Source organism: Lolium rigidum, unplaced genomic scaffold (assembly GCF_022539505.1).
Source record: "Lolium rigidum isolate FL_2022 unplaced genomic scaffold, APGP_CSIRO_Lrig_0.1 contig_23365_1, whole genome shotgun sequence".
Taxonomy (NCBI): domain Eukaryota; kingdom Viridiplantae; phylum Streptophyta; class Magnoliopsida; order Poales; family Poaceae; genus Lolium; species Lolium rigidum.
In genome coordinates this window covers 15,520-31,038 of record NW_025900008.1, presented here as the reverse complement: position 1 = coordinate 31,038, position 15,519 = coordinate 15,520, and positions in this window count along the sequence as shown.

The window sequence follows — 15,519 nt, the reverse complement described above, 5'->3', positions numbered from 1 at the left end:
GTGACAAAAATTGTCGAGCTTGGGACTCAAAAGAAAGACATCATATCATAGGCAGATGCGCAACGGCATAACCATTACACCACAAAACTTATTTTGATATATACCGCAGATGGGTAACCTGTTAACTATCGCTATAGGTTGGGCTTTGGCCGACTGCTGAAGGCCGATCTTTCAGCCAAGGCCCATGATTGAAATCCGGATCCATCGAATTGGCCAACAGAAAATAGGCCAAAAAAGGTGAATAAAGTGGGGGCATATGGGTTTGGGTAGAGTTTGAGTCCAAGAGAAATGGAGGGAGTTTAGAATGTTTTTAGGAAAGTAAAAGTAGAAATTTTCCCCTCAACTTTGCTTCTGACTTCGGATTGAGATGATCCAAAGATCAATTATGTTCATCTCGAAAAGACCTATAAATTTTGTGTTGGCAAATTTCTCACTTCATGTCATCTCGATAGCATGACTACTTTTTGTAAAATCGACAAAAAGCCATTCGTCGGGCTAAAATAGATAGAAACCTTGGAAATTCATACAAGTTGGTGTTTTTTTTTAATTTTTTTGGCATACTACTTTTTAGAATTGGATTGCTGCAAATATGCACCATATTCTTTCGTAGCCACTTCCATTTCTCCCTTTTTCGAATTTCTTTTGTCGCTTAAAAAATGCGGCCAAAACTACCGGCATAACCATTTTAACTAAGGTTTGAACTTCGAAAATTTATTTGTGGACCTAAGATGAAATAGATAGCTATGAACCTAAAAGTTATTTTTAGAAAAAAAATCCTGAGCAACCTATCAAGCACATGTAGTTCTTATTTGACCTACGCTTTCAGGTGAATCGACAACTATTTATCTTTTTAGTGAGAGGTCCTAGAAATCTTTTGAGACGCAAACAACTATTTATTTGTACATACAATGTGGTATAGTATTTTTGATAATTTGGGTGGTCCAATTTCGGAATGGTTTCTTCGTAGGTGCTTCAGAAACATACCCATTTTGACGCTTAGAAAATGAAAAATGGAGTTCTTTGTGCAAACACAATGAAAACTCCCAACATCAATGTTGTTTTCGTCCTAAGTACACACACGTGCACGTTAATTATGGGATCATTTGAACAAACTATGCCATGCTTCTAGTCATGACCTAGCTCATTTGGTATGAAAGCCATGAAATTTCCTACGTGGTAGCTCATTTATGAGAAGGTTTTCTATAATATTTTTTACAATTAAAGTTTAATATTTTTTGTAGTTAATTAGGTCATGTATTTGTGATGGTGTGAAGGATTTCCATCTTTATTTTGATTTTTTTTGAATTACTTGTGATTCCTTCAATATGTCGCCAAAACTACGGGTATGAACTTTCTTGCCTAGGCTTTGAATCTTGAAATTTTCTTTGTGGGCCTATGATGAAATAGATAGTTGTGAACCTAAAAATTATTTTTAGAAAAAAATCATGAGCAAAATATCAAGCACTTGTAGTTCAAATTTGACCCACTTCTAGCTAAATCGACAACTATTTGTCTTTTTTCGTGAGAAATACCTATAAATATTTTGAGACATAACCAGCTAGCGATTTGCACATAAAATATATTATAATATTCTTGAAAATTTGGGTAGTCCAATTTTGAAATGGTTTTCTTGTAGGTGCTTCACAAATAAACCCATCTTTTACGTTTAGAAAATGAAAATGGTTTTTTTGTGCAAAGACAAAAAATCTCCCAACATCTACATTGTTTGCCATCCAAAGATGCACACATATGCACCATATATGATCATTTGAAAAAAAACTATGCCATGATTCTGGTCATGACCTAGCTTATTTGGCTTGAAAGCTATGAAATTTCATACATGCTAGCTCATTTCTAAGAAGGCTTTTCTATAAATTTTTTGATACGCCAAGTTTAATATTTTTTCTAAGAACTACGTCGCATAAGAAGACATGGTGTGAAGGATTTCCATTTTTTATTTTCTTGAATTACTTGTGCTTGATTAAATATGTCACCAAAACTACGAGCATGAGCTTTCTTTCATAGGGTTATCAATGCTGCAAATTGCTTTGTGGACATATGATGTAACATATACTCCCTCCGTTCCTTTCTATAGTGCCTATAGATTTTTAGCATTTGTTTCAGAATATAAGGTTGTAGCTTGGCTTTTTTTTCAATTACCCTCTCCCCCGTTCTGCTCCCACACAACATGCGTGAGAAAAAATCGATACAAAATTGGAAACAATTAATTGAGATCCCTAATGCATGGCTCAACGATTTTTCAAAATTAGGCAGCAATGTTTTATTTTCCTTAATTGAACTTGGCTGCACATATATGGAGAATCAACAAGAGAGATTTGTGAGATTTGTTATGGTAAGTTAGGAAGATATGGATTTCCCAAATTTTACGTTGATCTCAAATCGTTCAGCTTTGGGGTCTTGTGTAAAAAATACTCTTGCGCTAATTTCCGTGCCAAAAAACTATAGGCACTATATAATGGAACAGAGGGAGTAGTTATTAAATTAAAAGTGAAATTTAGAAATAAATCATCAGCTAAACTATGACGCATCTGTATTTCAAATTTGACCCACTTCTAGCTGAATTGGCAACTATTTGTATTTTTTTGGGAGGTACCTATAAATATTTTAATACGCAACCAGATGGTGATTTGTACATACAATATGGTATAGTCTTCTTAAAAAATTAGTTGGTACAATTTTGGAATGGTTTCTTGGTAGGCGCTTCACGAATAAACCAATTTTTAACACTTAGAAAATGAAAAATGGTTTTTTCTGTGCAAAGACAATGAAAACCCAACAACGACATTGTTTTGCCATCCCAATATGCATACATATGCACGATATGGGGTCATTTGGACAAACTATGCCATTGTTCTGAACTTGACCTAGCTCATTTGGCTTGAAAGCCATGAAATTTCGTCCATGGTACCTCTCTTATGAGAAGGATTTTCTATAATAGTGGTGTTTCAAGTTTCATATTTTTCCTACCATCTAGGTCACGTAAAATGACACAGTGTGAAGGATTTCCATTTGTTTTTTGTTTTTCACGAATTACTTGTGCATGATTCAATATATCCCCAAAATTGCGAGCATGCCTTTCTTTCGTGGGGTTTGAATCTTGCAAAACAGTTTGTGGACCTATGTTCAAATAAATAGTTGTAAATCTAAAAGTTATTTTTAGAAAAGATCATGATTAAACTATCAAGCACATGTCGTTCAAATTTGATCCACTTCTAGCTGAAGGGCAACTATTTGTCTTTTTGGTGAGAGGTACCTACAAATCTTTTAAGATGCAACTAGCTGGTGATTTGTACATACGATTTGGTCTTGTATTTTTTTTTGGTTTTTCCAAGTTTGGATTGGTTTTTTGGTAGGTGCTTCACAAATAAACCCATTTTTGACGCTTAGAAAATGAAAAATGGGTTTGTTTTGTGCAAAGACAATGAAAATCCCCAACATCAACATTGTTTGCCATCCTAAGATGCACACCTGTGCACAATATGGTGTCATTTTAACAAACTATGCTATGATTGTGGTCATGTGTTGTCACACATATGTCGCCTTCCACAAGCATTTGGTTGTGACCGAGATCAAGTGTACGAATAGGCTGCAACAATCAATGCATACATTGTATCATCAAGGTTACTTTTCAGTCTTCAAACCTGGTATTGGTACGTTTTATTATAGGCCAATAAACCTATTTACACCTTAACTGCATCATCTTGAGATGAAGAAGCTAAAGCTAAGTTGCATTCGTTTCAGTGTCTATGGCTCCCATTCGTGTTTCACAATTTCGGATCTAAAGTGTTGTTTTCTTTTTTAGCAAGCTGATATAGCAGTATTGTTCTGATTAGAAAATATTTTCAAATGAGCAGGTATATGCTCATGATTCAGAATAGTGGAGTTTTTTTTGGTTTCAAATGCTTATTACTTTCTTATTGATTTAATATTTTCTTTTGCACTTATGTGACGAGTTACGGGTAGACATGCAGCCAAAACATGTGCTAACACTTCCATTTTTGTTAACTCTTCTTGTATCTTAATATGCTCAATTCATCATTTCTTTTATTGATTCTTGTTGAATATAAATATAGTGCCTAGCCTCTTTCCATCAGATCAGTCTTTTGGGGTAACTGACTAGTGCATCAATCTTGAGTTCAAGACCCTGATTGCGCAATATTAAAAAAAAACAAAAAAAAAAGATTTTGCGGGATGTGCACCAAACCCACGCTAAGTCACAAGTCACGCACGCGATGCCGCCCGCGGATTTTGACCGCCCTTGTACTTATAGGCTCGGTTTGGATGGAAAAGGGGTTGGAGTTTTGAGAGGATTTATGTTTTAAAAAAAGTTTTGAGAGGATTAGGGGGTCTTTTTGATCCAACGTTTCTCCTTTTTGCTTCTATGGATGGATGAGATGGGCAATCCCACGGATTGATGAGGTGGCATGAAAACAAACAGCCCCATAATTGCAGCCTCGAGGAGATCAATGGCTTAGTTAATTATTGGGTGGGATACTCCTTGTTAAAATAATTAATTGCCTTGCGTCTGGCCGTCTTGGATTTCATTACTTCCTGCAACAACATAGAGCTGAACCCAGTCATTCATCTTCCCTTATTTCGGCTGTAAGTCTCCATGCATGTAGATTGCGTTCACTCGAGTGCTTCCACAATGGTACAACCGGATGTCGTTATTGAGTTATTATTCTTTTTTTTTTGAACAAGTTGAGTTATTATTCCAACCATTGACACTAGAAGAAGGAAGAAGTCTAAGTCACACGCGCACTCAATAAGTCGTGGATGACGACGAACTCGTATATACTCGAAGCTACTACATGGAAGAAGATGAGTTGCTTATCAGATATTATCGACAAAGACTATGGGCAGCAAATATGCAGCAGTGACACATATCGATGACATGGCGTTTTCTGTCTCGTGAAACAGAGCAACGGACAAACCACTAAGTAAAAAACGATGCAAGTCTTATTTATTAGCTCCATGGCTTGCGAGCAGTAGCCGGTAGTCAACCAAAACAATCAAAACGAATCTACTTATTTGCGGGCACGACGGGCCTGATGGATTTTCTTGGCGGGAAGGTACCAAGAGCCTGATAGATTTTCTTTGCAGACATGTAGTAGTGTACCTAGCTTTTTTTTAAACAGAAGGCTCGAAAGTCCAGCTTTGAATTAACAAAGCCATCAACCGGGCAGGGATTACAACGGGACACCGTAACACAAGGCCCCGTACCACATAGCACCACACCACACCACACCACACACTACGGCCGAAAGATACAAGGGAACACTCTGAGAAGCTTACAACACTACGCTACAGCACAAGCACACGCCTTGCAGGAGCGAAGACCGCCGCTCCACGGCACCAAGGACGCCAAACCAGCGGGGCACGATGGGTCACTACCAGGGGCAGAGAGGAAGCCTTGAGCGAGGAGAAGAACCCGGGACAAAGAGCACCAAACCTTCATGTTCTCATGCCGAAGAGGGCCACCCTCTCGCCATGGCTCGGAGGCGTCGAACCATCGGACATGAGAGAAGCTCACCCGAGAGCTGGAGAAGAGTTGGGCTCGAGAGCCAAGGACCTCCTGGAACACGACCGCCATGACAAGAAGAGCACACCTCACCAGCCACACTACCGCCGCCCTTGAACAACCTAGAGCAGCAGGAAAGCCACCGGACACAACAACATATCACATGCAGTGGCCATCGAGGCCCAAAGCATCTACCTTCGACTCCCCACCCGAACCACACATCTCCCCAGGTGACGCTTACAAGGAGGTCACGGGGCAGCACGTCGACGTCGCCCAATCGAGGGATTTTGGACTTTCGTCCGGGAGATGTGTCGGGGGTGGAAAGAGGGGTCGCAGCGTCGCCTCCAAGGAGGAACCCGGCACCCGAGGGCGTCGACAACGTCGGGCCGGACCAGCCAGCCTAGGGTTTCCCCTGACCCCAAACAAACCACCAGCACCCCAAGCCCACAGCCGGCGGCGGCGCCACCAACAGCCGGAGCGGGCGGGATCACATACCACAGATCTTGACGCAGAGGACCGCTTCACCGGCGACGTGGCCTTCGGCTGGCGTCACCTCTGGGGGCGACGAGGAGGGGAGGGGGGGGAGGGGAGGTCGGGTGGCAGCGATGTAGTTTCGCCCCCTCGGTCGCCTGGAGGGGGCGACGCGAGGGGAACGGCCCGTTTTTGTAGTGTACCTAGCTTTCTCTTGCTATATATTGAAGCCTTACTAACCTGGAGATAGGGAAACGAATTTGAACACACGACCGACGGTGGGTTGTATATAGCTAACAATCGTAGTTAGGCGCAATCTTCATCAACTACGACCTCTGGCAACTCTGCGCCGTGGCGTTGTATTCACCTCAACTCCAACCTGCACAGCAAGCTACCCCATAGGCCTCGCTCGCTTGAATATTATTCACACAAGTCTAGCTAGCTTTGTCGCCCCTCCAGCGATGCTAGTTAGCATGGATATTCCTAGTGCAATCAATCAAATAACTAGCTGCAAACTAGTATTCGCTAGCTATTCTTTCTTCATATACATGCATGCATATGCCTAGCTTACTTAAGCTAATCATGTAAATTTAATTACAATAAAATTTGACATGAAATTTGTTATTTTTTGGACATTCTTATCACATAGCAAAACAATGAATGATGAAAAAGGAATAAAGTTCAACAGCAATAGCTACTCAATGTGTCGAACTATATAGGTAGATACAGATGGCATAGTTAGATACAGATGGCCATGTGACTACAAAACATTACAAATTTCTCGTCCAATGCCATGGCAAATCACTACTTCCACATCCATCATATAATCCACGTCCGGTTCGGAGGGCGGGGATATCTATCACTTGTACACATGAATAGATTATAGGTTCTCAACCATGCATTGACTTGATTCACTTCAAGTAACAACATGGTTACAACCAACCAGTACAAGTTGGCACATGAAAAAATGAGACGATCCCACTCAAGGGGGTTGAATGATATCACACATGCAACAGCGACATGGTGACGGTGGAAGATAACGTGCAAGCCAAGGAGGGTCTTGTTGACGAGGTCCCAATATGAGTCGCAGCCTCAGCGATCCAAAGTCACAAGTCACGCACACGATACCGCCCGTGGATTTGACCCCCTGTACCTATAGAGGCTAGACTAGAATGGATTGCTGAGGAAAGAGGGAGGGGGTGCGGTTGGATATTTGAGGAGGCAAGGAGATACTTTAACTGGATGGACGGCCGAGAGCACAAAGCACACAGATTGCTTACTTGTCTCAAATAAAGCTGCACTCATTTCGTGGATGGGATCCCATGGCCCATCCATCCTAATAAGTGCCTCCACTTACCTCCGCTAATTACAGCTAGCTGCTTGTAGGAATCAGTCTCAATCAATCGGTATTCAAGGGTTCTTTCCTTTTTCTTCTTTTGCCGAGTTCTAGAAAAGTACTCGCTGATGAGGCTGCAGACGTGGGAGCTGCTCGTGGGGTGCGGCGTCATGTGCTTGTTGTTCTTCAACGCATATATTGGGACGGACGGGCGCATATCTAAGATGTATTTGTGTTTAAGATGAAGTGCATGTTTAGACTTGACATGAGCTATGCACTTTTGGTGTTGATAATTTGCTGAGATGTCAAATAAATAGAAAAGGTCATGTTAAGATTTTGCTGTAATTAATAATCTGTTAATCTGTTGAGACTTAGCGGTGGTTTGGCTACTTGTGTTTAAAAAATAATCAACATGGCTACTGGTGTTTAAAAAATAATCAACAGCAGTTCAACCACGTACTACTTTTGGTATCAACACGAGTAGCCGTCAAGGAACAAAGGTAAAAAGAAGGGAAGAAATCATCGTCACATTTCGATAGCACGCTGCTTTTTATTGTTGTGCTGGAGAGAGAAAAGGTGCCAGACGAAAGAGTGGTTCGGCAAGCAGTATCTCGCTCAATCCGCAAACTGAGTTTGCTCCCATATTTCTTCATCTAACCGACCAGGCCAGCCGCACTTGAGTTGAGACATGCATGCAGCGAGGGATTTAACTTTGCGCGGATATGTCAAGATACAGCATGAATTGTTTAGTCAAAAGATACAAGTCCAGCTGGGATATGCCAAGTTATAGCATGAATTGTTTAGTCAAAAGATACAAAGTCCAGGAAAAATTGAGTGACCAATGTATATTCTTCTTGTCATACCGAAATATGCACAAACCGAAGAGTCAAGGGAGTTCTCATTCACAACACAGTTGGAAGAGCTACAAAACTGCAGTGAGTTTGCACATATAGCCTATACAATAGCCTAAAGACTAACCGCAAAACAAGGTTGATTTCTGGGTGGCCTCAGCTGGGTTTGCCCAGCTTATGTTCAGTAAACTGACCCTATTGATCCTACTATCTGCTCCTTGACGCTGAATGCTTCTTCTTCTTGAAGAGGTGGTGTCACACCATGCGGCAGTTGTCCGTTGTTACTGTCGGTTTCAGCTTAGTTGTTGGTGAAGTGTGAATTTACTGCACTCATTTTGAACAAAGTGCTCCTGCAAGAAACAATTTATTTGCCGGTCTTATGCAACCATCATCAGCGCCATATGCTCACAAGCTCATTCGAAAGAAAATACCGGCTTACCTTTGACATGGCTTCGAGCTAGAGTTGTTTCAGGGTCAAATTTTTGTTATGACAGATGAGATAAATCACTGAGAGAGAAACCTGAAACCGTAACTCTTGTTCCAGCGTTCGAGACATCAGCGTGCCATAAGGCGGCACTTGATCATCCTACAGTTTATTTTTATGATGCATCAATGTATAAGTCATTTTCATATGAATGTCACTACAATTTACTGATTGTAGACATATGCACAGTACCAATTCACCTGATATGGATACAACCACCTAGCTCCCCTAGATTGCTTCTCTGGTGCCATGTCTTGGCCGCCAAACTGTCCATTATGATGAAACCAGTAGATTATTTTCCTCCGTTGCACATGCTAAAAATAATTGCAAATCAAAATGGCATGTTGCTGAAAAGAAAACCTGCAATGTTTGGCTTGGATGCAGCTGGTCACAATGAGTAGAATTTCTATATTGCACCTCAAAAGGGCTTTCAAATGACACCTCATTGGGATCAACTTCTTGGAAGTTACAGTTATTACAAGTAAGGTTATTGTCAAGACTCTCATCTGTAATTATAGATTTAATAACCCAATATTAATGATAGAAAATACCATAAGATGAACCAGGTTGTGCATGGCTATCAAAATTTGCAATTGCACATTTAGGTGGTGTAACTTTCTGCTCTACTACTACACTCGTGCAACACATATCATGATATATCCAAACTTCAAGATGCCCAGGTGAAGATAAAAATAAAAACAGAGCAAAGTTACCTCCCAGGTCAGTAGAACATGCTATCCAGTAGCTAGAAAACAGTGGCCAAGCTGGAAACAAGGAATTTAACAAGAACTTCTCATCCTCCCAGGTCGATAAGGAGGAATGAGTAAAAAAAAAGGCTTACACTTGCTAGCTTCTGATGTAAAAAATCCATCGCGCCCTGACTTCACACGATATCCCTGAGGAAGGGGGAACAGAGGCTTGCAGGTTGAACTGCCCTCATATTGCTCCCATACATCTGGTTGTATATACTCCAGTTGAACATGGAAATGCCAGGATCATCCCTCAAAACATTCAGCACCAACAATATTCATAGGGTACTGAAAACAACTCAGACCATCAGGCATATCATTATTCAAAATTATGTGTCAAATATAAATCCATTCCTATCATAACCATTCATACTAAAAAATTAACCTCCAGGTATCACTTTAAAAACACAACCAAATTTTAGCAATATTCTCTTCTTATTGGCCTACTTCTCAAGCCTACACAGCTGTTGATATTCACAACCAAATGAAAGCAGGTCTACGCTCATAGTATAATCATCAGTTACCAAAAATACTAGCACCGGGACCTCTAAAACCTAGGCCCACCAGATGTCAAACTCTTAACAAAAAAACTTAATATCTAGGTGACCAAATGATCAGAGCATACTACAGCCACGGCACACCGCTGTGGTATCACATAGCATCTGGGTGAACTTGTAGCTCGCCAGAAAATTGTAGCCAAGACCGAGCCTCACAGCTACTGCGGCTGCAGCTTGGTGAACACGCCACCGTCGCACGACTGATATCGCAGAACCATACAAGCTTACAACCATGAGCGGGACGCCGGATGACACATATACCCTAGCAGCAACACCGGCGCCGGAGCCAACAGAGGCAAGCTGCACCACACAACCGGTCGGCAAAGAAGTCGGAGGGCGTGAAAATATAGAAGTTACAACACTGCCTATGAATAAACGGCAAACAAATCAATTTTCACTTGTGCTGGAAAAACTTGCGGTCTAGCTGTCAACTTCTTTATCTAGTTCATCACACTGTCATCAAGGTCAGTTGCTGGATTCAAAGAACAATACGATCTACAAGTTCCTTACCATATTGTTCAGAACTGTGATGGTGAGTACAAAAACAAAGTTGTGAGAGTGCATGCCATTTGTGAACTGTACGAAATTTGAAAAGGTTAAGGTACAGTAGCAGCACATAGTCAGTATCTTCAAATCAGTAAATTTGTTGCAACAAATATATCTAAAGCTTATATATACGACTAGAATGGGATAGGAATAAGCAAGGGCAAGACCATGCCCGCAATCATGTTTTAAAACATGGGTGTCAATCAGTTTGTACAAACACGAAATAAACAATAGGCTCTAAACTAAAAACAATTGCGAAAGGGTCAGGTTGGGTCAAATAACAATGTGCAAAAGCAGACAAGTCATCTAAAAACCTGTATGTTATATAGCAAATATTCTCTTAAGAATATTAGCTCAAATGCAAGTAGTCTTAAAATGATAGCTCATCTACGACACATGTCAATAAAAACTTAGAGTTAGTTGACTAATGCTAGATTCAATCATCAAGAAACTAGTGTCACATAGTAGATTCATAAACCACATAATTACACAAGATTCGGAGGTGATTCTGTTTTGGTGTGACCAAAACAACCAACATGAGGGACTAGCTACAAATGCCAACTAGCACTAGAGTAGAGAGATAACATTGCATCAAAAACCGACACAGAGAAAACAGGGACATTTACTCACCCAAATCACCACTTATAATTACCAAATGAGCATCAGTATGACCACAAACAGTAATACTCATTATGCAGGATATTTCCATAGCTTAAATAAACCAGAGAACAAAACAACCCAGTAATTAAGATAATGAGATATTATGCCACATATATCACTAACAATCACCAATAGCACAAGTCATTATGCACGATAATTCAGCTTTCATAACCTAGAGAGAGAGAATAAAGAGAATGCTATTGAGACATAATGTCGGGAGATATTGCTAAGAATCACCAAGAAATGCAGCATTTCCTGTATTTCAGCACATCCACGTGAGTCTATTAATCCAGTGAGAGTGTTTCCTCTGTTCTTACCACGACTCTAGGCGTGGGAGGCTCTGGCCAGCCCAGCAGCAGCGCCACCGTAGCCCTAGGTCGTAGCAGCAGGTCGGAGAGATGGCCAGCAGCTAGCAGGACAGTAAGACCGCATACACTTGTGCACCTCACATGTTAGAAAATAAAATGAGGATTACTATGCGCGACACATACACTGAACATAAGAAAATTTACCCAACAAACTTCATAAGTTAGCATGTAAATGATCTAGGACTCAAGCAACCCTAAAAATCAAAGGGAATCAAGTTCATGATAAATTATACATATACAGATTTATGTAATTACTAAACTATGATCAGGAAGTTCATTCTGAAGCCATCATGGTAGATATATGCGATTCTCCAACTACAGCAATTCAAAAATGAACAAGACAGGATTTTAGTAGCAACAAGATCATGTCTAAACCAGAAACACTAGATTTTGAATTCTAGCAAGGACAGTAGCCAAACAAGAACTAAAATGAAAGCTCAATACTCTAGAATGACTAATAAGCAAATAAATTAGTCTGCAGCCAATATCAGCAACAGAACATTACAATACACAACATGTTGGGTGAATCATTAAGAAGATGCTAAACCCGTCAATCCGTAGATCACGAAAAAAGTAGAGCATGAGTCAGTTTTGCTGTGGCTAGCTAAGCATGCCCACTAGCAGTAGATTAGAGATAGCATTGCAGCCAACAGCAACACAAAGAAAACATGGGCACCACCTATTTACCAAATGAGCATCACTAGGACCAAAATAGTTGTCATTACGCACAATATTCCAGCTTTCTTAAACCAGGGATTAAATAAAACCGACTAAGAAAGAAGAGCATGATATTGTCTAGAAAAAAAAGGAAACCCACAAAATTCCAGCCTCGAAACAGCGGCGCTACTCCTCTGGCCCAGCTCCACGGACGCCACCTCCTTGCTCCGGTCAGCAGCGCGGACTGGGAAGCAGAACTTCCTACACATGGCATTCCTGCGTCAATGCAGCAATATGCATGGGGAAGAAAATAGATCAGAATGTGCTCAAATAGTTTTATGCCCTATAACCATGACACATGCCAACAAAACTTGAATACAATAATCTCATGTCTCAGCTATTTAAAATCGGATCATTAGCATATGAACGTGACGGCCCACTTTATTTTACAAGTTTTACCCCATTAGATGTTAAGAAATTACTTTATTCATTCAACTTTCACGTTGAAGTGGTACTGAATTGTTTGTCTATCAACAATCACATAGTGTACATTGATTCACATAAAAGAGGACACTACTTGGGAGTCGCTTGAGAGCAAAGGTTATATATGCAGAAAGTTAGTAAGCAGTACTAGTTAATTTCAGAGATTAATGAGAGGTCAAACTTGAGGTTACAAGGAACCAAACAATATAACCCAGCAAGATAAATTCGCACTGGTAGGTGCAAACTAGCTGCAGCCATATGTTTTGCAATGGTTGCGATGCTCGGGCAGCAGCGAAAAGAGCTCAAAATTTTCAGTAAAAAGGCGGCAGGACTGCAGGAGGCACCTGTACTATCTAGGAGTTGTAGTGGCCATGTTTATCCACAGCGCCGTCCTAGCGGAGACAGCCACTGTTCCTGAATCCAAGCGTGAGAATGGTGACCTGGTAGGCAAGGGCAGCCACTAGAGTGCCACACTTGACGCCTGTGAAGTCGGCCACTGCCCTTGGTCCTCCCCTATATGTGCCTTTTTAACCTGAAAAGGACACAAGTTCGCAGCAGCGTCGGTGCATGATAAGCAGCAAAGAAACAAACACAGAACTAGCAACATTGATTCCTATACAGCCAGTGCCACTGCATATGCACAGAATCAAGAGGAGAAAGAAATAATATTTCGCAAGAATGCATGGAGCAGGGGAGGAGATAGACCTGAACGGCATCAGCAGGTTGCCATCGGCAGAAGGTCGATTCGACGAGCTGGAGCGTGGCTTGGTACAACCAGGAGTACCTGCAGCAGCCCATCAGACCGGCCGGAGCCGCAGCGGCTGGAGGAGACCGGACTGCCGGCGATGGGGGAGGAGGCGGGAAGGGATATGCCACGCGACTCGCGTGGCCGGCACAGGACCCTGCCGTGCGGGAGCAGCCGGATGCGGGCCAGGCCGGCGAGGAAGGCTAGGAAGTAGTAGAAGCCTCGCAAGGGTGGGGTTGCAGCGTCCTCGACCTCGGCCGGCTAGGGTTTGAGAGCGGCGACGCGATTGGCGTGGTACATCGGGAGTTGGGTAGCCGGGATCGAGCGACCGGCCTAGCTAGGGTTCGTCGGGGTGCCGCAAAATCGACAGTTGTACGCCGTGTAGTCGTTTGAGAAGGAGGAGGTGGTGCCAGGGAGAGGCTCAACAGCTCGAGGCATCGCCGGAGCCGGACGGAATCTGCCGGCCATGGTGGCGGCAGAAAAGGGATCGCGGAAGCCGGTAGCAGAGAGGACGGGAGTGAAAGAGGAGAGAGAGCGAGGGCGCTGGGCAGTTTGCGTTTTGTGTAGCTCGTTGAGTCGTATAGTTGGACTCCAAATGGACGGTTGCGATCGACTCAATCTTATTGGCTGGAGATGAATCGACTACACTGGCCAGCGAGGAGTTGATTTGGTTCTTCCCGGCAATAATGACGTGCTCATAATCTCCTCTCCTGCCCTGCATGCTAAAGTATGTGCAGCGACGCATCGGTATGTGAGGAAAATTTATTTGCATGATAACTCCCTCAGTGTATGCCAGCTACTACAACATCTAAACTTTGCGATTATATATGTTTTGCAATAGTATAATCTACGATTATATATGTTTTGCAATAGTATAATCTACGTCGGTTAAGTTTAGGACTTGCTCCCCCCGCCCACGTTGTCGCCACTGCCTTGCTTCCCCCACGTCGTGTCGTCGTCGCCTCGCTCCCCTGCCCCTTGTTTTTATCCTTGACCTAGGTTCAATTCCGCCTTGCGCCTGCAAGCTCAAGGTCCAACTTTTCCGTCGAAGACACTACCGGTGCTAGCCTATGCGCCAAGATGGTGTTGGATGTGCGTCGGTCTACTCTTAGACGGCGAGGAGAAGCTCTTCTACACCGAGGAGAGAAAGAGCTCCAAGGTCGCCACTATCGTCGGTCCGTCCCCTGCCCCATTCTCCTCGCAACTCCCTTCCTAATAGAGAAGCTAACCATCTGTGAATGACTCGTAGAGGTCAGGGAGGATGCCTTCGGGGTGCAGATCAAGATTTTGACAAGCCGTGTGACAAAGTCGTGTACATCAGTGTCGTGCACCCACCACACTTCCCCTGTATATTTTGCTCACGTACGAGATTGACCAAGGACGAACATTGTCGTAAGCAACAAAATTACACATGGATCTAGTCGGGGCTTGCCCGAGCAATTGCCAGCGGGAGTGCAATTTACGACGCCAACGGCCCATGGCGACCAAGAATATCTTTAGTCGAGAACCCGCAGAAGATATGTGTGTCATTGTATTAAGCTCGAAAAGCCGGACGAAAAAGTCCTTTACATTGTTGATTTACAGCCGTAGGTAGGAAGCAGCACACGGGGCGAAATGGGCCTAAGGCCATCCCACTCGTACATGCCAACCAAGCATGCCACTCATCCGTGATCAAATTAAGGGTGACCGACATGGACGTGTGATTACCCTCGAAGATCCTCGTGTTGCGCTCAAGCTAGAGCATGTGTAGGGTGAGCATGATCAGCGAGTTTGCCTTCCTCCGCTCAGCTGGAGCAAAACGATGAGCAGCTTGCATCCACCAATCGTCGATGCCAATGGCACCGGCCGGAGTGATGTCCGGCAACACATGACAGGTGACCAGTCCGAACCAGACCCCGCTGGCAAAACCACATTGAAGAGATAGGTGGTGTAGCAGCTCGCTAGCGATGTAATAGATCGGGCGAATGGTGTGTGAGGGAAGCCCACAATGCAGCCGACGGTCTGCTGTCCAACATCCATGGAAATTGTACGGCTAAAAGTTTATTTTAGAGTAGAGTAGGCCATATGAAA